The 26,498-nt window shown below is 41.9% G+C and overlaps 27 pseudogenes; all 27 read right to left on the bottom strand.

The window, feature by feature from the left end:
- Positions 1 to 570: 570 nt before the first annotated feature.
- On the bottom strand, positions 571 to 689 carry LOC137114592 (5S ribosomal RNA; annotated as a pseudogene).
- Positions 690 to 1,543: 854 nt separating this feature from the next.
- LOC137114580 (5S ribosomal RNA) lies at positions 1,544 to 1,662 on the bottom strand (annotated as a pseudogene).
- An 853-nt stretch (positions 1,663 to 2,515) lies between these two features.
- LOC137114569 (5S ribosomal RNA) lies at positions 2,516 to 2,634 on the bottom strand (annotated as a pseudogene).
- An 857-nt stretch (positions 2,635 to 3,491) lies between these two features.
- Positions 3,492 to 3,610, bottom strand: LOC137114558 (5S ribosomal RNA; annotated as a pseudogene).
- Positions 3,611 to 4,467: 857 nt separating this feature from the next.
- LOC137114546 (5S ribosomal RNA) lies at positions 4,468 to 4,586 on the bottom strand (annotated as a pseudogene).
- Positions 4,587 to 5,440: 854 nt separating this feature from the next.
- LOC137114535 (5S ribosomal RNA) lies at positions 5,441 to 5,559 on the bottom strand (annotated as a pseudogene).
- Positions 5,560 to 6,412: 853 nt separating this feature from the next.
- Positions 6,413 to 6,531, bottom strand: LOC137114541 (5S ribosomal RNA; annotated as a pseudogene).
- Positions 6,532 to 7,384: 853 nt separating this feature from the next.
- LOC137114524 (5S ribosomal RNA) lies at positions 7,385 to 7,503 on the bottom strand (annotated as a pseudogene).
- An 857-nt stretch (positions 7,504 to 8,360) lies between these two features.
- LOC137114513 (5S ribosomal RNA) lies at positions 8,361 to 8,479 on the bottom strand (annotated as a pseudogene).
- An 853-nt stretch (positions 8,480 to 9,332) lies between these two features.
- Positions 9,333 to 9,451, bottom strand: LOC137114500 (5S ribosomal RNA; annotated as a pseudogene).
- An 857-nt stretch (positions 9,452 to 10,308) lies between these two features.
- Positions 10,309 to 10,427, bottom strand: LOC137114489 (5S ribosomal RNA; annotated as a pseudogene).
- An 852-nt stretch (positions 10,428 to 11,279) lies between these two features.
- Positions 11,280 to 11,398, bottom strand: LOC137114478 (5S ribosomal RNA; annotated as a pseudogene).
- An 857-nt stretch (positions 11,399 to 12,255) lies between these two features.
- Positions 12,256 to 12,374, bottom strand: LOC137114466 (5S ribosomal RNA; annotated as a pseudogene).
- Positions 12,375 to 13,227: 853 nt separating this feature from the next.
- LOC137114454 (5S ribosomal RNA) lies at positions 13,228 to 13,346 on the bottom strand (annotated as a pseudogene).
- An 855-nt stretch (positions 13,347 to 14,201) lies between these two features.
- On the bottom strand, positions 14,202 to 14,320 carry LOC137115293 (5S ribosomal RNA; annotated as a pseudogene).
- An 857-nt stretch (positions 14,321 to 15,177) lies between these two features.
- On the bottom strand, positions 15,178 to 15,296 carry LOC137115282 (5S ribosomal RNA; annotated as a pseudogene).
- An 853-nt stretch (positions 15,297 to 16,149) lies between these two features.
- On the bottom strand, positions 16,150 to 16,268 carry LOC137115271 (5S ribosomal RNA; annotated as a pseudogene).
- An 857-nt stretch (positions 16,269 to 17,125) lies between these two features.
- LOC137115260 (5S ribosomal RNA) lies at positions 17,126 to 17,244 on the bottom strand (annotated as a pseudogene).
- An 852-nt stretch (positions 17,245 to 18,096) lies between these two features.
- Positions 18,097 to 18,215, bottom strand: LOC137115249 (5S ribosomal RNA; annotated as a pseudogene).
- Positions 18,216 to 19,072: 857 nt separating this feature from the next.
- LOC137115236 (5S ribosomal RNA) lies at positions 19,073 to 19,191 on the bottom strand (annotated as a pseudogene).
- Positions 19,192 to 20,044: 853 nt separating this feature from the next.
- On the bottom strand, positions 20,045 to 20,163 carry LOC137115225 (5S ribosomal RNA; annotated as a pseudogene).
- Positions 20,164 to 21,016: 853 nt separating this feature from the next.
- Positions 21,017 to 21,135, bottom strand: LOC137115214 (5S ribosomal RNA; annotated as a pseudogene).
- Positions 21,136 to 21,989: 854 nt separating this feature from the next.
- On the bottom strand, positions 21,990 to 22,108 carry LOC137115203 (5S ribosomal RNA; annotated as a pseudogene).
- Positions 22,109 to 22,961: 853 nt separating this feature from the next.
- LOC137115191 (5S ribosomal RNA) lies at positions 22,962 to 23,080 on the bottom strand (annotated as a pseudogene).
- An 853-nt stretch (positions 23,081 to 23,933) lies between these two features.
- On the bottom strand, positions 23,934 to 24,052 carry LOC137114536 (5S ribosomal RNA; annotated as a pseudogene).
- Positions 24,053 to 24,905: 853 nt separating this feature from the next.
- Positions 24,906 to 25,024, bottom strand: LOC137115180 (5S ribosomal RNA; annotated as a pseudogene).
- Positions 25,025 to 25,881: 857 nt separating this feature from the next.
- LOC137115274 (5S ribosomal RNA) lies at positions 25,882 to 26,000 on the bottom strand (annotated as a pseudogene).
- Between the last annotated feature and the right edge of the window lie 498 nt (positions 26,001 to 26,498).

The raw sequence follows: 26,498 nt of genomic DNA, 5'->3' as shown, positions 1-26,498 counted from the left end.
CCAACATAATAAACAAAATAAGCCATTTCCCACAGAAAGTGCTAGCTAGCCTGATAGAAATAAACAAACCAAAAGACAGTCGCTAACCATAACTCCCTAATGTGAAAACAGTCCAAAGAAAATGGCAGTTCACCCCTACAGATTTAATACTATTTACAAAATATACAATTTATAAACAAAACCACGGCACAAAACCTAACAATTCAAAAATGCTAAATAAGGTTTGGAAACCAAGAACAGCAAACAGGTGCTGATGCCAGAAAGAGCCTCGCTAGCTGTTGGGAACCGTACTTTTAAAACTCCAGGAAGTGTAGGATGGACCAATCAGCTTCCTGTACTGCCCCGCAATCCGGCCAATCAGGCAGGGCACGTATAAGAACAACAAAATAAAAACAACACATATGGCCAGGACCGTAACATGGTCTACTAGTAATGAAGCACGATGGTTGGCAAACCAATAAAGTAGCAAAACAGCAATGAAAGAACAAAATTTGATGAAAATATAGAACAATTTCTATGAATAAATAGGCAGTAACACCAGCTTGTGCTGCCCGTAAACCCAAGCAAAAAAGCTTACAGCACCTGGTATTCCCAGGCGGTCTTCCTACCAAGTACTAACCAGGCCCGGCTCTATTTGGCTGCCGAGATCGGACGAGATCGGGCGCTTAGAGAGCGGTGTGGCCGTAAGCTGCATTTGACATCATCAACAGCTCTTAAAAACGCTAGAGAAGCAGAATGCATGACACTTGCTAAGAAGAAGATAAATGTGGCAAAGTACAAAGTACTATAACTGTACTGGTCTGTTACGCCCCTGTCTAGGGGGTCAGGGTGCAACATACAAAGATAAATTAGCATGTTCCCTCTCCGATCCCCAAACCAAAATCCAGGATCGAGATGTTCCAACAGAATGATATTTATTTTAAACGAAAGAAAGTGACAAACAAAAAATGACACAACTCATGGCGAACCAAGGCCAACATAATAAACAAAATAAGCCATTTCCCACAGAAAGTGCTAGCTAGCCTGATAGAAATAAACAAACCAAAAGACAGTCGCTAACCCTAACTCCCTAATGTGAAAACGGTCCAAAGAAAATGGCAGTTCACCCCTACAGATTTAATACTATTTACAAAATATACAATTTATAACAAAACCACGTCACAAAACCTAACAATTCAAAAATGCTAAATAAGGTTTGGAAACCAAGAACAGCAAACAGGTGCTGATGCCAGAAAGAGCCTCGCTTGCTGTTGGGAACCGTACTTTTAAAACTCCAGGAAGTGTAGGATGGACCAATCAGCTTCCTGTACTGCCCCCCAATCCGGCCAATCAGGCAGGGCACCTATAAGAACAAGAAAATAAAAACAACACATATGGCCAGGACCGTAACATGGTCTACTAGTAATGAAGCACGATGGTTGGCAAACCAATAAAGTAGCAAAACAGCAATGAAAGAACAAAATTTGATGAAAATATAGAACAATTTCTATGAATAAATAGGCAGTAACACCAGCTTGTGCTGCCCGTAAACCCAAGCAAAAAAAGCTTACAGCACCTGGTATTCCCAGGCGGTCTTCCTACCAAGTACTAACCAGGCCCGGCTCTATTTGGCTGCCGAGATCGGACGAGATCGGGCGCTTAGAGAGCGGTGTGGCCGTAAGCTGCATTTGACATCATCAACAGCTCTTAAAAACGCTAGAGAAGCAGAATGCATGACACTTACTAAGAAGAAGATAAATGTGGCAAAGTACAAAGTACTATAACTGTACTGGTCTGTTACGCCCCTGTCTAGGGGGTCAGGGTGCAACATACAAAGATAAATTAGCATGTTCCCTCTCCGATCCCCAAACCAAAATCCAGGATCGAGATGTTCCAACAGAATGATATTTATTTTAAACGAAAGAAAGTGACAAACAAAAAATGACACAACTCATGGCGAACCAAGGCCAACATAATAAACAAAATAAGCCATTTCCCACAGAAAGTGCTAGCTAGCCTGATAGAAATAAACAAACCAAAAGACAGTCGCTAACCCTAACTCCCTAATGTGAAAACGGTCCAAAGAAAATGGCAGTTCACCCCTACAGATTTAATACTATTTACAAAATATACAATTTATAACAAAACCACGTCACAAAACCTAACAATTCAAAAATGCTAAATAAGGTTTGGAAACCAAGAACAGCAAACAGGTGCTGATGCCAGAAAGAGCCTCGCTTGCTGTTGGGAACCGTACTTTTAAAACTCCAGGAAGTGTAGGATGGACCAATCAGCTTCCTGTACTGCCCCCCAATCCGGCCAATCAGGCAGGGCACCTATAAGAACAAGAAAATAAAAACAACACATATGGCCAGGACCGTAACATGGTCTACTAGTAATGAAGCACGATGGTTGGCAAACCAATAAAGTAGCAAAACAGCAATGAAAGAACAAAATTTGATGAAAATATAGAACAATTTCTATGAATAAATAGGCAGTAACACCAGCTTGTGCTGCCCGTAAACCCAAGCAAAAAAGCTTACAGCACCTGGTATTCCCAGGCGGTCTTCCTACCAAGTACTAACCAGGCCCGGCTCTATTTGGCTGCCGAGATCGGACGAGATCGGGCGCTTAGAGAGCGGTGTGGCCGTAAGCTGCATTTGACATCATCAACAGCTCTTAAAAACGCTGGAGAAGCAGAATGCATGACACTTGCTAAGAAGAAGATAAATGTGGCAAAGTACAAAGTACTATAACTGTACTGGTCTGTTACGCCCCTGTCTAGGGGGTCAGGGTGCAACATACAAAGATAAATTAGGATGTTCCCTCTCCGGTCTCCAAACCATAATCCAGGATCGAGATGTTCCAACAGAATGATATTTATTTTAAACGAAAGAAAGTGTCAAACAAAACATGACACTACAACTCAGGGCGAACCAAGGCCAACATAATAAACAAAATAAGCCATTTCCCACAGAAAGTGCTAGCTAGCCTGATAGAAATAAACAAACCAAAAGACAGTCGCTAACCATAACTCCCTAATGTGAAAACAGTCCAAAGAAAATGGCAGTTCACCCCTACAGATTTAATACTATTTACAAAATATACAATTTATAAACAAAACCACGGCACAAAACCTAACAATTCAAAAATGCTAAATACGGTTTGGAAACCAAGAACAGCAAACAGGTGCTGATGCCAGAAAGAGCCTCGCTAGCTGTTGGGAACCGTACTTTTAAAACTCCAGGAAGTGTAGGATGGACCAATCAGCTTCCTGTACTGCCCCCCAATCCGGCCAATCAGGCAGGGCACCTATAAGAACAAGAAAATAAAAACAACACATATGGCCAGGACCGTAACATGGTCTACTAGTAATGAAGCACGATGGTTGGCAAACCAATAAAGTAGCAAAACAGCAATGAAAGAACAAAATTTGATGAAAATATAGAACAATTTCTATGAATAAATAGGCAGTAACACCAGCTTGTGCTGCCCGTAAACCCAAGCAAAAAAGCTTACAGCACCTGGTATTCCCAGGCGGTCTTCCTACCAAGTACTAACCAGGCCCGGCTCTATTTGGCTGCCGAGATCGGACGAGATCGGGCGCTTAGAGAGCGGTGTGGCCGTAAGCTGCATTTGACATCATCAACAGCTCTTAAAAACGCTGGAGAAGCAGAATGCATGACACTTGCTAAGAAGAAGATAAATGTGGCAAAGTACAAAGTACTATAACTGTACTGGTCTGTTACGCCCCTGTCTAGGGGGTCAGGGTGCAACATACAAAGATAAATTAGGATGTTCCCTCTCCGGTCTCCAAACCATAATCCAGGATCGAGATGTTCCAACAGAATGATATTTATTTTAAACGAAAGAAAGTGTCAAACAAAACATGACACTACAACTCAGGGCGAACCAAGGCCAACATAATAAACAAAATAAGCCATTTCCCACAGAAAGTGCTAGCTAGCCTGATAGAAATAAACAAACCAAAAGACAGTCGCTAACCATAACTCCCTAATGTGAAAACAGTCCAAAGAAAATGGCAGTTCACCCCTACAGATTTAATACTATTTACAAAATATACAATTTATAAACAAAACCACGGCACAAAACCTAACAATTCAAAAATGCTAAATAAGGTTTGGAAACCAAGAACAGCAAACAGGTGCTGATGCCAGAAAGAGCCTCGCTAGCTGTTGGGAACCGTACTTTTAAAACTCCAGGAAGTGTAGGATGGACCAATCAGCTTCCTGTACTGCCCCCCAATCCGGCCAATCAGGCAGGGCACCTATAAGAAAAAGAAAATAAAAACAACACATATGGCCAGGACCGTAACATGGTCTACTAGTAATGAAGCACGATGGTTGGCAAACCAATAAAGTAGCAAAACAGCAATGAAAGAACAAAATTTGATGAAAATATAGAACAATTTCTATGAATAAATAGGCAGTAACACCAGCTTGTGCTGCCCGTAAACCCAAGCAAAAAAGCTTACAGCACCTGGTATTCCCAGGCGGTCTTCCTACCAAGTACTAACCAGGCCCGGCTCTATTTGGCTGCCGAGATCGGACGAGATCGGGCGCTTAGAGAGCGGTGTGGCCGTAAGCTGCATTTGACATCATCAACAGCTCTTAAAAACGCTAGAGAAGCAGAATGCATGACACTTGCTAAGAAGAAGATAAATGTGGCAAAGTACAAAGTACTATAACTGTACTGGTCTGTTACGCCCCTGTCTAGGGGGTCAGGGTGCAACATACAAAGATAAATTAGCATGTTCCCTCTCCGATCCCCAAACCAAAATCCAGGATCGAGATGTTCCAACAGAATGATATTTATTTTAAACGAAAGAAAGTGACAAACAAAAAATGACACAACTCATGGCGAACCAAGGCCAACATAATAAACAAAATAAGCCATTTCCCACAGAAAGTGCTAGCTAGCCTGATAGAAATAAACAAACCAAAAGACAGTCGCTAACCCTAACTCCCTAATGTGAAAACGGTCCAAAGAAAATGGCAGTTCACCCCTACAGATTTAATACTATTTACAAAATATACAATTTATAACAAAACCACGTCACAAAACCTAACAATTCAAAAATGCTAAATAAGGTTTGGAAACCAAGAACAGCAAACAGGTGCTGATGCCAGAAAGAGCCTCGCTTGCTGTTGGGAACCGTACTTTTAAAACTCCAGGAAGTGTAGGATGGACCAATCAGCTTCCTGTACTGCCCCCCAATCCGGCCAATCAGGCAGGGCACCTATAAGAACAAGAAAATAAAAACAACACATATGGCCAGGACCGTAACATGGTCTACTAGTAATGAAGCACGATGGTTGGCAAACCAATAAAGTAGCAAAACAGCAATGAAAGAACAAAATTTGATGAAAATATAGAACAATTTCTATGAATAAATAGGCAGTAACACCAGCTTGTGCTGCCCGTAAACCCAAGCAAAAAAAGCTTACAGCACCTGGTATTCCCAGGCGGTCTTCCTACCAAGTACTAACCAGGCCCGGCTCTATTTGGCTGCCGAGATCGGACGAGATCGGGCGCTTAGAGAGCGGTGTGGCCGTAAGCTGCATTTGACATCATCAACAGCTCTTAAAAACGCTAGAGAAGCAGAATGCATGACACTTACTAAGAAGAAGATAAATGTGGCAAAGTACAAAGTACTATAACTGTACTGGTCTGTTACGCCCCTGTCTAGGGGGTCAGGGTGCAACATACAAAGATAAATTAGCATGTTCCCTCTCCGATCCCCAAACCAAAATCCAGGATCGAGATGTTCCAACAGAATGATATTTATTTTAAACGAAAGAAAGTGACAAACAAAAAATGACACAACTCATGGCGAACCAAGGCCAACATAATAAACAAAATAAGCCATTTCCCACAGAAAGTGCTAGCTAGCCTGATAGAAATAAACAAACCAAAAGACAGTCGCTAACCCTAACTCCCTAATGTGAAAACGGTCCAAAGAAAATGGCAGTTCACCCCTACAGATTTAATACTATTTACAAAATATACAATTTATAACAAAACCACGTCACAAAACCTAACAATTCAAAAATGCTAAATAAGGTTTGGAAACCAAGAACAGCAAACAGGTGCTGATGCCAGAAAGAGCCTCGCTTGCTGTTGGGAACCGTACTTTTAAAACTCCAGGAAGTGTAGGATGGACCAATCAGCTTCCTGTACTGCCCCCCAATCCGGCCAATCAGGCAGGGCACCTATAAGAACAAGAAAATAAAAACAACACATATGGCCAGGACCGTAACATGGTCTACTAGTAATGAAGCACGATGGTTGGCAAACCAATAAAGTAGCAAAACAGCAATGAAAGAACAAAATTTGATGAAAATATAGAACAATTTCTATGAATAAATAGGCAGTAACACCAGCTTGTGCTGCCCGTAAACCCAAGCAAAAAAGCTTACAGCACCTGGTATTCCCAGGCGGTCTTCCTACCAAGTACTAACCAGGCCCGGTTCTATTTGGCTGCCGAGATCGGACGAGATCGGGCGCTTAGAGAGCGGTGTGGCCGTAAGCTGCATTTGACATCATCAACAGCTCTTAAAAACGCTGGAGAAGCAGAATGCATGACACTTGCTAAGAAGAAGATAAATATGGCAAAGTACAATGTACTATAACTGTACTGGTCTTTTACGCCCCTGTCTAGGGGGTCAGGGTGCAACATACAAAGATAAATTAGCATGTTCCCTCTCCGATCCCCAAACCAAAATCCAGGATCGAGATGTTCCAACAGAATGATATTTATTTTAAACGAAAGAAAGTGACAAACAAAAAATGACACAACTCAGGGCGAACCAAGGCCAACATAATAAACAAAATAAGCCATTTCCCACAGAAAGTGCTAGCTAGCCTGATAGAAATAAACAAACCAAAAGACAGTCGCTAACCCTAACTCCCTAATGTGAAAACGGTCCAAAGAAAATGGCAGTTCACCCCTACAGATTTAATACTATTTACAAAATATACAATTTATAACAAAACCACGTCACAAAACCTAACAATTCAAAAATGCTAAATAAGGTTTGGAAACCAAGAACAGCAAACAGGTGCTGATGCCAGAAAGAGCCTCGCTTGCTGTTGGGAACCGTACTTTTAAAACTCCAGGAAGTGTAGGATGGACCAATCAGCTTCCTGTACTGCCCCCCAATCCGGCCAATCAGGCAGGGCACCTATAAGAACAAGAAAATAAAAACAACACATATGGCCAGGACCGTAACATGGTCTACTAGTAATGAAGCACGATGGTTGGCAAACCAATAAAGTAGCAAAACAGCAATGAAAGAACAAAATTTGATGAAAATATAGAACAATTTCTATGAATAAATAGGCAGTAACACCAGCTTGTGCTGCCCGTAAACCCAAGCAAAAAAGCTTACAGCACCTGGTATTCCCAGGCGGTCTTCCTACCAAGTACTAACCAGGCCCGGCTCTATTTGGCTGCCGAGATCGGACGAGATCGGGCGCTTAGAGAGCGGTGTGGCCGTAAGCTGCATTTGACATCATCAACAGCTCTTAAAAACGCTGGAGAAGCAGAATGCATGACACTTGCTAAGAAGAAGATAAATGTGGCAAAGTACAAAGTACTATAACTGTACTGGTCTGTTACGCCCCTGTCTAGGGGGTCAGGGTGCAACATACAAAGATAAATTAGGATGTTCCCTCTCCGGTCTCCAAACCATAATCCAGGATCGAGATGTTCCAACAGAATGATATTTATTTTAAACGAAAGAAAGTGTCAAACAAAACATGACACTACAACTCAGGGCGAACCAAGGCCAACATAATAAACAAAATAAGCCATTTCCCACAGAAAGTGCTAGCTAGCCTGATAGAAATAAACAAACCAAAAGACAGTCGCTAACCATAACTCCCTAATGTGAAAACAGTCCAAAGAAAATGGCAGTTCACCCCTACAGATTTAATACTATTTACAAAATATACAATTTATAAACAAAACCACGGCACAAAACCTAACAATTCAAAAATGCTAAATACGGTTTGGAAACCAAGAACAGCAAACAGGTGCTGATGCCAGAAAGAGCCTCGCTAGCTGTTGGGAACCGTACTTTTAAAACTCCAGGAAGTGTAGGATGGACCAATCAGCTTCCTGTACTGCCCCCCAATCCGGCCAATCAGGCAGGGCACCTATAAGAAAAAGAAAATAAAAACAACACATATGGCCAGGACCGTAACATGGTCTACTAGTAATGAAGCACGATGGTTGGCAAACCAATAAAGTAGCAAAACAGCAATGAAAGAACAAAATTTGATGAAAATATAGAACAATTTCTATGAATAAATAGGCAGTAACACCAGCTTGTGCTGCCCGTAAACCCAAGCAAAAAAGCTTACAGCACCTGGTATTCCCAGGCGGTCTTCCTACCAAGTACTAACCAGGCCCGGCTCTATTTGGCTGCCGAGATCGGACGAGATCGGGCGCTTAGAGAGCGGTGTGGCCGTAAGCTGCATTTGACATCATCAACAGCTCTTAAAAACGCTGGAGAAGCAGAATGCATGACACTTGCTAAGAAGAAGATAAATGTGGCAAAGTACAAAGTACTATAACTGTACTGGTCTGTTACGCCCCTGTCTAGGGGGTCAGGGTGCAACATACAAAGATAAATTAGCATGTTCCCTCTCCGATCCCCAAACCAAAATCCAGGATCGAGATGTTCCAACAGAATGATATTTATTTTAAACGAAAGAAAGTGACAAACAAAAAATGACACAACTCAGGGCGAACCAAGGCCAACATAATAAACAAAATAAGCCATTTCCCACAGAAAGTGCTAGCTAGCCTGATAGAAATAAACAAACCAAAAGACAGTCGCTAACCCTAACTCCCTAATGTGAAAACGGTCCAAAGAAAATGGCAGTTCACCCCTACAGATTTAATACTATTTACAAAATATACAATTTATAACAAAACCACGTCACAAAACCTAACAATTCAAAAATGCTAAATAAGGTTTGGAAACCAAGAACAGCAAACAGGTGCTGATGCCAGAAAGAGCCTCGCTTGCTGTTGGGAACCGTACTTTTAAAACTCCAGGAAGTGTAGGATGGACCAATCAGCTTCCTGTACTGCCCCCCAATCCGGCCAATCAGGCAGGGCACCTATAAGAACAAGAAAATAAAAACAACACATATGGCCAGGACCGTAACATGGTCTACTAGTAATGAAGCACGATGGTTGGCAAACCAATAAAGTAGCAAAACAGCAATGAAAGAACAAAATTTGATGAAAATATAGAACAATTTCTATGAATAAATAGGCAGTAACACCAGCTTGTGCTGCCCGTAAACCCAAGCAAAAAAGCTTACAGCACCTGGTATTCCCAGGCGGTCTTCCTACCAAGTACTAACCAGGCCCGGCTCTATTTGGCTGCCGAGATCGGACGAGATCGGGCGCTTAGAGAGCGGTGTGGCCGTAAGCTGCATTTGACATCATCAACAGCTCTTAAAAACGCTGGAGAAGCAGAATGCATGACACTTGCTAAGAAGAAGATAAATGTGGCAAAGTACAAAGTACTATAACTGTACTGGTCTGTTACGCCCCTGTCTAGGGGGTCAGGGTGCAACATACAAAGATAAATTAGGATGTTCCCTCTCCGGTCTCCAAACCATAATCCAGGATCGAGATGTTCCAACAGAATGATATTTATTTTAAACGAAAGAAAGTGTCAAACAAAACATGACACTACAACTCAGGGCGAACCAAGGCCAACATAATAAACAAAATAAGCCATTTCCCACAGAAAGTGCTAGCTAGCCTGATAGAAATAAACAAACCAAAAGACAGTCGCTAACCATAACTCCCTAATGTGAAAACAGTCCAAAGAAAATGGCAGTTCACCCCTACAGATTTAATACTATTTACAAAATATACAATTTATAAACAAAACCACGGCACAAAACCTAACAATTCAAAAATGCTAAATACGGTTTGGAAACCAAGAACAGCAAACAGGTGCTGATGCCAGAAAGAGCCTCGCTAGCTGTTGGGAACCGTACTTTTAAAACTCCAGGAAGTGTAGGATGGACCAATCAGCTTCCTGTACTGCCCCCCAATCCGGCCAATCAGGCAGGGCACCTATAAGAAAAAGAAAATAAAAACAACACATATGGCCAGGACCGTAACATGGTCTACTAGTAATGAAGCACGATGGTTGGCAAACCAATAAAGTAGCAAAACAGCAATGAAAGAACAAAATTTGATGAAAATATAGAACAATTTCTATGAATAAATAGGCAGTAACACCAGCTTGTGCTGCCCGTAAACCCAAGCAAAAAAGCTTACAGCACCTGGTATTCCCAGGCGGTCTTCCTACCAAGTACTAACCAGGCCCGGCTCTATTTGGCTGCCGAGATCGGACGAGATCGGGCGCTTAGAGAGCGGTGTGGCCGTAAGCTGCATTTGACATCATCAACAGCTCTTAAAAACGCTAGAGAAGCAGAATGCATGACACTTGCTAAGAAGAAGATAAATGTGGCAAAGTACAAAGTACTATAACTGTACTGGTCTGTTACGCCCCTGTCTAGGGGGTCAGGGTGCAACATACAAAGATAAATTAGCATGTTCCCTCTCCGATCCCCAAACCAAAATCCAGGATCGAGATGTTCCAACAGAATGATATTTATTTTAAACGAAAGAAAGTGACAAACAAAAAATGACACAACTCATGGCGAACCAAGGCCAACATAATAAACAAAATAAGCCATTTCCCACAGAAAGTGCTAGCTAGCCTGATAGAAATAAACAAACCAAAAGACAGTCGCTAACCCTAACTCCCTAATGTGAAAACGGTCCAAAGAAAATGGCAGTTCACCCCTACAGATTTAATACTATTTACAAAATATACAATTTATAACAAACCACGTCACAAAACCTAACAATTCAAAAATGCTAAATAAGGTTTGGAAACCAAGAACAGCAAACAGGTGCTGATGCCAGAAAGAGCCTCGCTTGCTGTTGGGAACTGTACTTTTAAAACTCCAGGAAGTGTAGGATGGACCAATCAGCTTCCTGTACTGCCCCCCAATCCGGCCAATCAGGCAGGGCACCTATAAGAACAAGAAAATAAAAACAACACATATGGCCAGGACCGTAACATGGTCTACTAGTAATGAAGCACGATGGTTGGCAAACCAATAAAGTAGCAAAACAGCAATGAAAGAACAAAATTTGATGAAAATATAGAACAATTTCTATGAATAAATAGGCAGTAACACCAGCTTGTGCTGCCCGTAAACCCAAGCAAAAAAGCTTACAGCACCTGGTATTCCCAGGCGGTCTTCCTACCAAGTACTAACCAGGCCCGGCTCTATTTGGCTGCCGAGATCGGACGAGATCGGGCGCTTAGAGAGCGGTGTGGCCGTAAGCTGCATTTGACATCATCAACAGCTCTTAAAAACGCTGGAGAAGCAGAATGCATGACACTTGCTAAGAAGAAGATAAATGTGGCAAAGTACAAAGTACTATAACTGTACTGGTCTGTTACGCCCCTGTCTAGGGGGTCAGGGTGCAACATACAAAGATAAATTAGGATGTTCCCTCTCCGGTCTCCAAACCATAATCCAGGATCGAGATGTTCCAACAGAATGATATTTATTTTAAACGAAAGAAAGTGTCAAACAAAACATGACACTACAACTCAGGGCGAACCAAGGCCAACATAATAAACAAAATAAGCCATTTCCCACAGAAAGTGCTAGCTAGCCTGATAGAAATAAACAAACCAAAAGACAGTCGCTAACCATAACTCCCTAATGTGAAAACAGTCCAAAGAAAATGGCAGTTCACCCCTACAGATTTAATACTATTTACAAAATATACAATTTATAAACAAAACCACGGCACAAAACCTAACAATTCAAAAATGCTAAATACGGTTTGGAAACCAAGAACAGCAAACAGGTGCTGATGCCAGAAAGAGCCTCGCTAGCTGTTGGGAACCGTACTTTTAAAACTCCAGGAAGTGTAGGATGGACCAATCAGCTTCCTGTACTGCCCCCCAATCCGGCCAATCAGGCAGGGCACCTATAAGAAAAAGAAAATAAAAACAACACATATGGCCAGGACCGTAACATGGTCTACTAGTAATGAAGCACGATGGTTGGCAAACCAATAAAGTAGCAAAACAGCAATGAAAGAACAAAATTTGATGAAAATATAGAACAATTTCTATGAATAAATAGGCAGTAACACCAGCTTGTGCTGCCCGTAAACCCAAGCAAAAAAGCTTACAGCACCTGGTATTCCCAGGCGGTCTTCCTACCAAGTACTAACCAGGCCCGGCTCTATTTGGCTGCCGAGATCGGACGAGATCGGGCGCTTAGAGAGCGGTGTGGCCGTAAGCTGCATTTGACATCATCAACAGCTCTTAAAAACGCTGGAGAAGCAGAATGCATGACACTTGCTAAGAAGAAGATAAATGTGGCAAAGTACAAAGTACTATAACTGTACTGGTCTGTTACGCCCCTGTCTAGGGGGTCAGGGTGCAACATACAAAGATAAATTAGCATGTTCCCTCTCCGATCCCCAAACCAAAATCCAGGATCGAGATGTTCCAACAGAATGATATTTATTTTAAACGAAAGAAAGTGACAAACAAAAAATGACACAACTCAGGGCGAACCAAGGCCAACATAATAAACAAAATAAGCCATTTCCCACAGAAAGTGCTAGCTAGCCTGATAGAAATAAACAAACCAAAAGACAGTCGCTAACCCTAACTCCCTAATGTGAAAACGGTCCAAAGAAAATGGCAGTTCACCCCTACAGATTTAATACTATTTACAAAATATACAATTTATAACAAAACCACGTCACAAAACCTAACAATTCAAAAATGCTAAATAAGGTTTGGAAACCAAGAACAGCAAACAGGTGCTGATGCCAGAAAGAGCCTCGCTTGCTGTTGGGAACCGTACTTTTAAAACTCCAGGAAGTGTAGGATGGACCAATCAGCTTCCTGTACTGCCCCCCAATCCGGCCAATCAGGCAGGGCACCTATAAGAACAAGAAAATAAAAACAACACATATGGCCAGGACCGTAACATGGTCTACTAGTAATGAAGCACGATGGTTGGCAAACCAATAAAGTAGCAAAACAGCAATGAAAGAACAAAATTTGATGAAAATATAGAACAATTTCTATGAATAAATAGGCAGTAACACCAGCTTGTGCTGCCCGTAAACCCAAGCAAAAAAGCTTACAGCACCTGGTATTCCCAGGCGGTCTTCCTACCAAGTACTAACCAGGCCCGGCTCTATTTGGCTGCCGAGATCGGACGAGATCGGGCGCTTAGAGAGCGGTGTGGCCGTAAGCTGCATTTGACATCATCAACAGCTCTTAAAAACGCTGGAGAAGCAGAATGCATGACACTTGCTAAGAAGAAGATAAATGTGGCAAAGTACAAAGTACTATAACTGTACTGGTCTGTTACGCCCCTGTCTAGGGGGTCAGGGTGCAACATACAAAGATAAATTAGGATGTTCCCTCTCCGGTCTCCAAACCATAATCCAGGATCGAGATGTTCCAACAGAATGATATTTATTTTAAACGAAAGAAAGTGTCAAACAAAACATGACACTACAACTCAGGGCGAACCAAGGCCAACATAATAAACAAAATAAGCCATTTCCCACAGAAAGTGCTAGCTAGCCTGATAGAAATAAACAAACCAAAAGACAGTCGCTAACCCTAACTCCCTAATGTGAAAACGGTCCAAAGAAAATGGCAGTTCACCCCTACAGATTTAATACTATTTACAAAATATACAATTTATAACAAACCACGTCACAAAACCTAACAATTCAAAAATGCTAAATAAGGTTTGGAAACCAAGAACAGCAAACAGGTGCTGATGCCAGAAAGAGCCTCGCTTGCTGTTGGGAACTGTACTTTTAAAACTCCAGGAAGTGTAGGATGGACCAATCAGCTTCCTGTACTGCCCCCCAATCCGGCCAATCAGGCAGGGCACCTATAAGAACAAGAAAATAAAAACAACACATATGGCCAGGACCGTAACATGGTCTACTAGTAATGAAGCACGATGGTTGGCAAACCAATAAAGTAGCAAAACAGCAATGAAAGAACAAAATTTGATGAAAATATAGAACAATTTCTATGAATAAATAGGCAGTAACACCAGCTTGTGCTGCCCGTAAACCCAAGCAAAAAAGCTTACAGCACCTGGTATTCCCAGGCGGTCTTCCTACCAAGTACTAACCAGGCCCGGCTCTATTTGGCTGCCGAGATCGGACGAGATCGGGCGCTTAGAGAGCGGTGTGGCCGTAAGCTGCATTTGACATCATCAACAGCTCTTAAAAACGCTGGAGAAGCAGAATGCATGACACTTGCTAAGAAGAAGATAAATGTGGCAAAGTACAAAGTACTATAACTGTACTGGTCTGTTACGCCCCTGTCTAGGGGGTCAGGGTGCAACATACAAAGATAAATTAGGATGTTCCCTCTCCGGTCTCCAAACCATAATCCAGGATCGAGATGTTCCAACAGAATGATATTTATTTTAAACGAAAGAAAGTGTCAAACAAAACATGACACTACAACTCAGGGCGAACCAAGGCCAACATAATAAACAAAATAAGCCATTTCCCACAGAAAGTGCTAGCTAGCCTGATAGAAATAAACAAACCAAAAGACAGTCGCTAACCATAACTCCCTAATGTGAAAACAGTCCAAAGAAAATGGCAGTTCACCCCTACAGATTTAATACTATTTACAAAATATACAATTTATAAACAAAACCACGGCACAAAACCTAACAATTCAAAAATGCTAAATACGGTTTGGAAACCAAGAACAGCAAACAGGTGCTGATGCCAGAAAGAGCCTCGCTAGCTGTTGGGAACCGTACTTTTAAAACTCCAGGAAGTGTAGGATGGACCAATCAGCTTCCTGTACTGCCCCCCAATCCGGCCAATCAGGCAGGGCACCTATAAGAAAAAGAAAATAAAAACAACACATATGGCCAGGACCGTAACATGGTCTACTAGTAATGAAGCACGATGGTTGGCAAACCAATAAAGTAGCAAAACAGCAATGAAAGAACAAAATTTGATGAAAATATAGAACAATTTCTATGAATAAATAGGCAGTAACACCAGCTTGTGCTGCCCGTAAACCCAAGCAAAAAAGCTTACAGCACCTGGTATTCCCAGGCGGTCTTCCTACCAAGTACTAACCAGGCCCGGCTCTATTTGGCTGCCGAGATCGGACGAGATCGGGCGCTTAGAGAGCGGTGTGGCCGTAAGCTGCATTTGACATCATCAACAGCTCTTAAAAACGCTGGAGAAGCAGAATGCATGACACTTGCTAAGAAGAAGATAAATGTGGCAAAGTACAAAGTACTATAACTGTACTGGTCTGTTACGCCCCTGTCTAGGGGGTCAGGGTGCAACATACAAAGATAAATTAGCATGTTCCCTCTCCGATCCCCAAACCAAAATCCAGGATCGAGATGTTCCAACAGAATGATATTTATTTTAAACGAAAGAAAGTGACAAACAAAAAATGACACAACTCAGGGCGAACCAAGGCCAACATAATAAACAAAATAAGCCATTTCCCACAGAAAGTGCTAGCTAGCCTGATAGAAATAAACAAACCAAAAGACAGTCGCTAACCCTAACTCCCTAATGTGAAAACGGTCCAAAGAAAATGGCAGTTCACCCCTACAGATTTAATACTATTTACAAAATATACAATTTATAACAAAACCACGTCACAAAACCTAACAATTCAAAAATGCTAAATAAGGTTTGGAAACCAAGAACAGCAAACAGGTGCTGATGCCAGAAAGAGCCTCGCTTGCTGTTGGGAACCGTACTTTTAAAACTCCAGGAAGTGTAGGATGGACCAATCAGCTTCCTGTACTGCCCCCCAATCCGGCCAATCAGGCAGGGCACCTATAAGAACAAGAAAATAAAAACAACACATATGGCCAGGACCGTAACATGGTCTACTAGTAATGAAGCACGATGGTTGGCAAACCAATAAAGTAGCAAAACAGCAATGAAAGAACAAAATTTGATGAAAATATAGAACAATTTCTATGAATAAATAGGCAGTAACACCAGCTTGTGCTGCCCGTAAACCCAAGCAAAAAAGCTTACAGCACCTGGTATTCCCAGGCGGTCTTCCTACCAAGTACTAACCAGGCCCGGCTCTATTTGGCTGCCGAGATCGGACGAGATCGGGCGCTTAGAGAGCGGTGTGGCCGTAAGCTGCATTTGACATCATCAACAGCTCTTAAAAACGCTGGAGAAGCAGAATGCATGACACTTGCTAAGAAGAAGATAAATGTGGCAAAGTACAAAGTACTATAACTGTACTGGTCTGTTACGCCCCTGTCTAGGGGGTCAGGGTGCAACATACAAAGATAAATTAGGATGTTCCCTCTCCGGTCTCCAAACCATAATCCAGGATCGAGATGTTCCAACAGAATGATATTTATTTTAAACGAAAGAAAGTGTCAAACAAAACATGACACTACAACTCAGGGCGAACCAAGGCCAACATAATAAACAAAATAAGCCATTTCCCACAGAAAGTGCTAGCTAGCCTGATAGAAATAAACAAACCAAAAGACAGTCGCTAACCATAACTCCCTAATGTGAAAACAGTCCAAAGAAAATGGCAGTTCACCCCTACAGATTTAATACTATTTACAAAATATACAATTTATAAACAAAACCACGGCACAAAACCTAACAATTCAAAAATGCTAAATACGGTTTGGAAACCAAGAACAGCAAACAGGTGCTGATGCCAGAAAGAGCCTCGCTAGCTGTTGGGAACCGTACTTTTAAAACTCCAGGAAGTGTAGGATGGACCAATCAGCTTCCTGTACTGCCCCCCAATCCGGCCAATCAGGCAGGGCACCTATAAGAAAAAGAAAATAAAAACAACACATATGGCCAGGACCGTAACATGGTCTACTAGTAATGAAGCACGATGGTTGGCAAACCAATAAAGTAGCAAAACAGCAATGAAAGAACAAAATTTGATGAAAATATAGAACAATTTCTATGAATAAATAGGCAGTAACACCAGCTTGTGCTGCCCGTAAACCCAAGCAAAAAAGCTTACAGCACCTGGTATTCCCAGGCGGTCTTCCTACCAAGTACTAACCAGGCCCGGCTCTATTTGGCTGCCGAGATCGGACGAGATCGGGCGCTTAGAGAGCGGTGTGGCCGTAAGCTGCATTTGACATCATCAACAGCTCTTAAAAACGCTAGAGAAGCAGAATGCATGACACTTGCTAAGAAGAAGATAAATGTGGCAAAGTACAAAGTACTATAACTGTACTGGTCTGTTACGCCCCTGTCTAGGGGGTCAGGGTGCAACATACAAAGATAAATTAGCATGTTCCCTCTCCGATCCCCAAACCAAAATCCAGGATCGAGATGTTCCAACAGAATGATATTTATTTTAAACGAAAGAAAGTGACAAACAAAAAATGACACAACTCATGGCGAACCAAGGCCAACATAATAAACAAAATAAGCCATTTCCCACAGAAAGTGCTAGCTAGCCTGATAGAAATAAACAAACCAAAAGACAGTCGCTAACCCTAACTCCCTAATGTGAAAACGGTCCAAAGAAAATGGCAGTTCACCCCTACAGATTTAATACTATTTACAAAATATACAATTTATAACAAACCACGTCACAAAACCTAACAATTCAAAAATGCTAAATAAGGTTTGGAAACCAAGAACAGCAAACAGGTGCTGATGCCAGAAAGAGCCTCGCTTGCTGTTGGGAACTGTACTTTTAAAACTCCAGGAAGTGTAGGATGGACCAATCAGCTTCCTGTACTGCCCCCCAATCCGGCCAATCAGGCAGGGCACCTATAAGAACAAGAAAATAAAAACAACACATATGGCCAGGACCGTAACATGGTCTACTAGTAATGAAGCACGATGGTTGGCAAACCAATAAAGTAGCAAAACAGCAATGAAAGAACAAAATTTGATGAAAATATAGAACAATTTCTATGAATAAATAGGCAGTAACACCAGCTTGTGCTGCCCGTAAACCCAAGCAAAAAAGCTTACAGCACCTGGTATTCCCAGGCGGTCTTCCTACCAAGTACTAACCAGGCCCGGCTCTATTTGGCTGCCGAGATCGGACGAGATCGGGCGCTTAGAGAGCGGTGTGGCCGTAAGCTGCATTTGACATCATCAACAGCTCTTAAAAACGCTGGAGAAGCAGAATGCATGACACTTGCTAAGAAGAAGATAAATGTGGCAAAGTACAAAGTACTATAACTGTACTGGTCTGTTACGCCCCTGTCTAGGGGGTCAGGGTGCAACATACAAAGATAAATTAGGATGTTCCCTCTCCGGTCTCCAAACCATAATCCAGGATCGAGATGTTCCAACAGAATGATATTTATTTTAAACGAAAGAAAGTGTCAAACAAAACATGACACTACAACTCAGGGCGAACCAAGGCCAACATAATAAACAAAATAAGCCATTTCCCACAGAAAGTGCTAGCTAGCCTGATAGAAATAAACAAACCAAAAGACAGTCGCTAACCATAACTCCCTAATGTGAAAACACTCCAAAGAAAATGGCAGTTCACCCCTATAGATTTAATACTATTTACAAAATATACAATTTATAAACAAAACCACGGCACAAAACCTAACAATTCAAAAATGCTAAATAAGGTTTGGAAACCAAGAACAGCAAACAGGTGCTGATGCCAGAAAGAGCCTCGCTAGCTGTTGGGAACCGTACTTTTAAAACTCCAGGAAGTGTAGGATGGACCAATCAGCTTCCTGTACTGCCCCCCAATCCGGCCAATCAGGCAGGGCACCTATAAGAAAAAGAAAATAAAAACAACACATATGGCCAGGACCGTAACATGGTCTACTAGTAATGAAGCACGATGGTTGGCAAACCAATAAAGTAGCAAAACAGCAATGAAAGAACAAAATTTGATGAAAATATAGAACAATTTCTATGAATAAATAGGCAGTAACACCAGCTTGTGCTGCCCGTAAACCCAAGCAAAAAAGCTTACAGCACCTGGTATTCCCAGGCGGTCTTCCTACCAAGTACTAACCAGGCCCGGCTCTATTTGGCTGCCGAGATCGGACGAGATCGGGCGCTTAGAGAGCGGTGTGGCCGTAAGCTGCATTTGACATCATCAACAGCTCTTAAAAACGCTAGAGAAGCAGAATGCATGACACTTGCTAAGAAGAAGATAAATGTGGCAAAGTACAAAGTACTATAACTGTACTGGTCTGTTACGCCCCTGTCTAGGGGGTCAGGGTGCAACATACAAAGATAAATTAGCATGTTCCCTCTCCGATCCCCAAACCAAAATCCAGGATCGAGATGTTCCAACAGAATGATATTTATTTTAAACGAAAGAAAGTGACAAACAAAAAATGACACAACTCATGGCGAACCAAGGCCAACATAATAAACAAAATAAGCCATTTCCCACAGAAAGTGCTAGCTAGCCTGATAGAAATAAACAAACCAAAAGACAGTCGCTAACCCTAACTCCCTAATGTGAAAACGGTCCAAAGAAAATGGCAGTTCACCCCTACAGATTTAATACTATTTACAAAATATACAATTTATAACAAAACCACGTCACAAAACCTAACAATTCAAAAATGCTAAATAAGGTTTGGAAACCAAGAACAGCAAACAGGTGCTGATGCCAGAAAGAGCCTCGCTTGCTGTTGGGAACCGTACTTTTAAAACTCCAGGAAGTGTAGGATGGACCAATCAGCTTCCTGTACTGCCCCCCAATCCGGCCAATCAGGCAGGGCACCTATAAGAACAAGAAAATAAAAACAACACATATGGCCAGGACCGTAACATGGTCTACTAGTAATGAAGCACGATGGTTGGCAAACCAATAAAGTAGCAAAACAGCAATGAAAGAACAAAATTTGATGAAAATATAGAACAATTTCTATGAATAAATAGGCAGTAACACCAGCTTGTGCTGCCCGTAAACCCAAGCAAAAAAGCTTACAGCACCTGGTATTCCCAGGCGGTCTTCCTACCAAGTACTAACCAGGCCCGGCTCTATTTGGCTGCCGAGATCGGACGAGATCGGGCGCTTAGAGAGCGGTGTGGCCGTAAGCTGCATTTGACATCATCAACAGCTCTTAAAAACGCTGGAGAAGCAGAATGCATGACACTTGCTAAGAAGAAGATAAATGTGGCAAAGTACAAAGTACTATAACTGTACTGGTCTGTTACGCCCCTGTCTAGGGGGTCAGGGTGCAACATACAAAGATAAATTAGCATGTTCCCTCTCCGATCCCCAAACCAAAATCCAGGATCGAGATGTTCCAACAGAATGATATTTATTTTAAACGAAAGAAAGTGACAAACAAAAAATGACACAACTCAGGGCGAACCAAGGCCAACATAATAAACAAAATAAGCCATTTCCCACAGAAAGTGCTAGCTAGCCTGATAGAAATAAACAAACCAAAAGACAGTCGCTAACCCTAACTCCCTAATGTGAAAACGGTCCAAAGAAAATGGCAGTTCACCCCTACAGATTTAATACTATTTACAAAATATACAATTTATAACAAAACCACGTCACAAAACCTAACAATTCAAAAATGCTAAATAAGGTTTGGAAACCAAGAACAGCAAACAGGTGCTGATGCCAGAAAGAGCCTCGCTTGCTGTTGGGAACCGTACTTTTAAAACTCCAGGAAGTGTAGGATGGACCAATCAGCTTCCTGTACTGCCCCCCAATCCGGCCAATCAGGCAGGGCACCTATAAGAACAAGAAAATAAAAACAACACATATGGCCAGGACCGTAACATGGTCTACTAGTAATGAAGCACGATGGTTGGCAAACCAAAAAAGTAGCAAAACAGCAATGAAAGAACAAAATTTGATGAAAATATAGAACAATTTCTATGAATAAATAGGCAGTAACACCAGCTTGTGCTGCCCGTAAACCCAAGCAAAAAAGCTTACAGCACCTGGTATTCCCAGGCGGTCTTCCTACCAAGTACTAACCAGGCCCGGCTCTATTTGGCTGCCGAGATCGGACGAGATCGGGCGCTTAGAGAGCGGTGTGGCCGTAAGCTGCATTTGACATCATCAACAGCTCTTAAAAACGCTGGAGAAGCAGAATGCATGACACTTGCTAAGAAGAAGATAAATGTGGCAAAGTACAAAATACTATAACTGTACTGGTCTGTTACGCCCCTGTCTAGGGGGTCAGGGTGCAACATACAAAAATAAATTAGGATGTTCCCTCTCCGGTCTCCAAACCATAATCCAGGATCGAGATGTTCCAACAGAATGATATTTATTTTAAACGAAAGAAAGTGACAAACAAAAAATGACACAACTCAGGGCGAACCAAGGCCAACATAATAAACAAAATAAGCCATTTCCCACAGAAAGTGCTAGCTAGCCTGATAGAAATAAACAAACCAAAAGACAGTCGCTAACCCTAACTCCCTAATGTGAAAACGGTCCAAAGAAAATGGCAGTTCACCCCTACAGATTTAATACTATTTACAAAATATACAATTTATAACAAAACCACGTCACAAAACCTAACAATTCAAAAATGCTAAATAAGGTTTGGAAACCAAGAACAGCAAACAGGTGCTGATGCCAGAAAGAGCCTCGCTTGCTGTTGGGAACCGTACTTTTAAAACTCCAGGAAGTGTAGGATGGACCAATCAGCTTCCTGTACTGCCCCCCAATCCGGCCAATCAGGCAGGGCACCTATAAGAACAAGAAAATAAAAACAACACATATGGCCAGGACCGTAACATGGTCTACTAGTAATGAAGCACGATGGTTGGCAAACCAATAAAGTAGCAAAACAGCAATGAAAGAACAAAATTTGATGAAAATATAGAACAATTTCTATGAATAAATAGGCAGTAACACCAGCTTGTGCTGCCCGTAAACCCAAGCAAAAAAAGCTTACAGCACCTGGTATTCCCAGGCGGTCTTCCTACCAAGTACTAACCAGGCCCGGCTCTATTTGGCTGCCGAGATCGGACGAGATCGGGCGCTTAGAGAGCGGTGTGGCCGTAAGCTGCATTTGACATCATCAACAGCTCTTAAAAACGCTGGAGAAGCAGAATGCATGACACTTGCTAAGAAGAAGATAAATGTGGCAAAGTACAAAGTACTATAACTGTACTGGTCTGTTACGCCCCTGTCTAGGGGGTCAGGGTGCAACATACAAAGATAAATTAGCATGTTCCCTCTCCGATCCCCAAACCAAAATCCAGGATCGAGATGTTCCAACAGAATGATATTTATTTTAAACGAAAGAAAGTGACAAACAAAAAATGACACAACTCATGGCGAACCAAGGCCAACATAATAAACAAAATAAGCCATTTCCCACAGAAAGTGCTAGCTAGCCTGATAGAAATAAACAAACCAAAAGACAGTCGCTATCCCTAACTCCCTAATGTGAAAACGGTCCAAAGAAAATGGCAGTTCACCCCTACAGATTTAATACTATTTACAAAATATACAATTTATAACAAAACCACGTCACAAAACCTAACAATTCAAAAATGCTAAATAAGGTTTGGAAACCAAGAACAGCAAACAGGTGCTGATGCCAGAAAGAGCCTCGCTTGCTGTTGGGAACCGTACTTTTAAAACTCCAGGAAGTGTAGGATGGACCAATCAGCTTCCTGTACTGCCCCCCAATCCGGCCAATCAGGCAGGGCACCTATAAGAAAAAGAAAATAAAAACAACACATATGGCCAGGACCGTAACATGGTCTACTAGTAATGAAGCACGATGGTTGGCAAACCAATAAAGTAGCAAAACAGCAATGAAAGAACAAAATTTGATGAAAATATAGAACAATTTCTATGAATAAATAGGCAGTAACACCAGCTTGTGCTGCCCGTAAACCCAAGCAAAAAAGCTTACAGCACCTGGTATTCCCAGGCGGTCTTCCTACCAAGTACTAACCAGGCCCGGCTCTATTTGGCTGCCGAGATCGGACGAGATCGGGCGCTTAGAGAGCGGTGTGGCCGTAAGCTGCATTTGACATCATCAACAGCTCTTAAAAACGCTAGAGAAGCAGAATGCATGACACTTGCTAAGAAGAAGATAAATGTGGCAAAGTACAAAGTACTATAACTGTACTGGTCTGTTACGCCCCTGTCTAGGGGGTCAGGGTGCAACATACAAAGATAAATTAGCATGTTCCCTCTCCGATCCCCAAACCAAAATCCAGGATCGAGATGTTCCAACAGAATGATATTTATTTTAAACGAAAGAAAGTGACAAACAAAAAATGACACAACTCATGGCGAACCAAGGCCAACATAATAAACAAAATAAGCCATTTCCCACAGAAAGTGCTAGCTAGCCTGATAGAAATAAACAAACCAAAAGACAGTCGCTAACCCTAACTCCCTAATGTGAAAACGGTCCAAAGAAAATGGCAGTTCACCCCTACAGATTTAATACTATTTACAAAATATACAATTTATAACAAAACCACGTCACAAAACCTAACAATTCAAAAATGCTAAATAAGGTTTGGAAACCAAGAACAGCAAACAGGTGCTGATGCCAGAAAGAGCCTCGCTTGCTGTTGGGAACCGTACTTTTAAAACTCCAGGAAGTGTAGGATGGACCAATCAGCTTCCTGTACTGCCCCCCAATCCGGCCAATCAGGCAGGGCACCTATAAGAACAAGAAAATAAAAACAACACATATGGCCAGGACCGTAACATGGTCTACTAGTAATGAAGCACGATGGTTGGCAAACCAATAAAGTAGCAAAACAGCAATGAAAGAACAAAATTTGATGAAAATATAGAACAATTTCTATGAATAAATAGGCAGTAACACCAGCTTGTGCTGCCCGTAAACCCAAGCAAAAAAGCTTACAGCACCTGGTATTCCCAGGCGGTCTTCCTACCAAGTACTAACCAGGCCCGGCTCTATTTGGCTGCCAAGATCGGACGAGATCGGGCGCTTAGAGAGCGGTGTGGCCGTAAGCTGCATTTGACATCATCAACAGCTCTTAAAAACGCTGGAGAAGCAGAATGCATGACACTTGCTAAGAAGAAGATAAATGTGGCAAAGTACAAAGTACTATAACTGTACTGGTCTGTTACGCCCCTGTCTAGGGGGTCAGGGTGCAACATACAAAGATAAATTAGCATGTTCCCTCTCCGATCCCCAAACCAAAATCCAGGATCGAGATGTTCCAACAGAATGATATTTATTTTAAACGAAAGAAAGTGACAAACAAAAAATGACACAACTCAGGGCGAACCAAGGCCAACATAATAAACAAAATAAGCCATTTCCCACAGAAAGTGCTAGCTAGCCTGATAGAAATAAACAAACCAAAAGACAGTCGCTAACCCTAACTCCCTAATGTGAAAACGGTCCAAAGAAAATGGCAGTTCACCCCTACAGATTTAATACTATTTACAAAATATACAATTTATAACAAAACCACGTCACAAAACCTAACAATTCAAAAATGCTAAATAAGGTTTGGAAACCAAGAACAGCAAACAGGTGCTGATGCCAGAAAGAGCCTCGCTTGCTGTTGGGAACCGTACTTTTAAAACTCCAGGAAGTGTAGGATGGACCAATCAGCTTCCTGTACTGCCCCCCAATCCGGCCAATCAGGCAGGGCACCTATAAGAACAAGAAAATAAAAACAACACATATGGCCAGGACCGTAACATGGTCTACTAGTAATGAAGCACGATGGTTGGCAAACCAAAAAAGTAGCAAAACAGCAATGAAAGAACAAAATTTGATGAAAATATAGAACAATTTCTATGAATAAATAGGCAGTAACACCAGCTTGTGCTGCCCGTAAACCCAAGCAAAAAAGCTTACAGCACCTGGTATTCCCAGGCGGTCTTCCTACCAAGTACTAACCAGGCCCGGCTCTATTTGGCTGCCGAGATCGGACGAGATCGGGCGCTTAGAGAGCGGTGTGGCCGTAAGCTGCATTTGACATCATCAACAGCTCTTAAAAACGCTGGAGAAGCAGAATGCATGACACTTGCTAAGAAGAAGATAAATGTGGCAAAGTACAAAATACTATAACTGTACTGGTCTGTTACGCCCCTGTCTAGGGGGTCAGGGTGCAACATACAAAAATAAATTAGGATGTTCCCTCTCCGGTCTCCAAACCATAATCCAGGATCGAGATGTTCCAACAGAATGATATTTATTTTAAACGAAAGAAAGTGTCAAACAAAACATGACACTACAACTCAGGGCGAACCAAGGCCAACATAATAAACAAAATAAGCCATTTCCCACAGAAAGTGCTAGCTAGCCTGATAGAAATAAACAAACCAAAAGACAGTCGCTAACCATAACTCCCTAATGTGAAAACAGTCCAAAGAAAATGGCAGTTCACCCCTACAGATTTAATACTATTTACAAAATATACAATTTATAAACAAAACCACGGCACAAAACCTAACAATTCAAAAATGCTAAATAAGGTTTGGAAACCAAGAACAGCAAACAGGTGCTGATGCCAGAAAGAGCCTCGCTAGCTGTTGGGAACCGTACTTTTAAAACTCCAGGAAGTGTAGGATGGACCAATCAGCTTCCTGTACTGCCCCCCAATCCGGCCAATCAGGCAGGGCACCTATAAGAAAAAGAAAATAAAAACAACACATATGGCCAGGACCGTAACATGGTCTACTAGTAATGAAGCACGATGGTTGGCAAACCAATAAAGTAGCAAAACAGCAATGAAAGAACAAAATTTGATGAAAATATAGAACAATTTCTATGAATAAATAGGCAGTAACACCAGCTTGTGCTGCCCGTAAACCCAAGCAGAAAAGCTTACAGCACCTGGTATTCCCAGGCGGTCTTCCTACCAAGTACTAACCAGGCCCGGCTCTATTTGGCTGCCGAGATCGGACGAGATCGGGCGCTTAGAGAGCGGTGGGGCCGTAAGCTGCATTTGACATCATCAACAGCTCTTAAAAACGCTGGAGAAGCAGAATGCATGACACTTGCTAAGAAGAAGATAAATGTGGCAAAGTACAAAGTACTATAACTGTACTGGTCTGTTACGCCCCTGTCTAGGGGGTCAGGGTGCAACATACAAAGATAAATTAGCATGTTCCCTCTCCGATCCCCAAACCAAAATCCAGGATCGAGATGTTCCAACAGAATGATATTTATTTTAAACGAAAGAAAGTGACAAACAAAAAATGACACAACTCATGGCGAACCAAGGCCAACATAATAAACAAAATAAGCCATTTCCCACAGAAAGTGCTAGCTAGCCTGATAGAAATAAACAAACCAAAAGACAGTCGCTAACCCTAACTCCCTAATGTGAAAACGGTCCAAAGAAAATGGCAGTTCACCCCTACAGATTTAATACTATTTACAAAATATACAATTTATAACAAAACCACGTCACAAAACCTAACAATTCAAAAATGCTA

This window comes from Channa argus, unplaced genomic scaffold (assembly GCF_033026475.1).
Source record: "Channa argus isolate prfri unplaced genomic scaffold, Channa argus male v1.0 Contig020, whole genome shotgun sequence".
Classification (NCBI taxonomy): Eukaryota; Metazoa; Chordata; class Actinopteri; order Anabantiformes; family Channidae; genus Channa; species Channa argus.
Note: the sequence above shows the minus strand (reverse complement) of the source record. Positions and strands in the feature narration are given on the sequence as shown.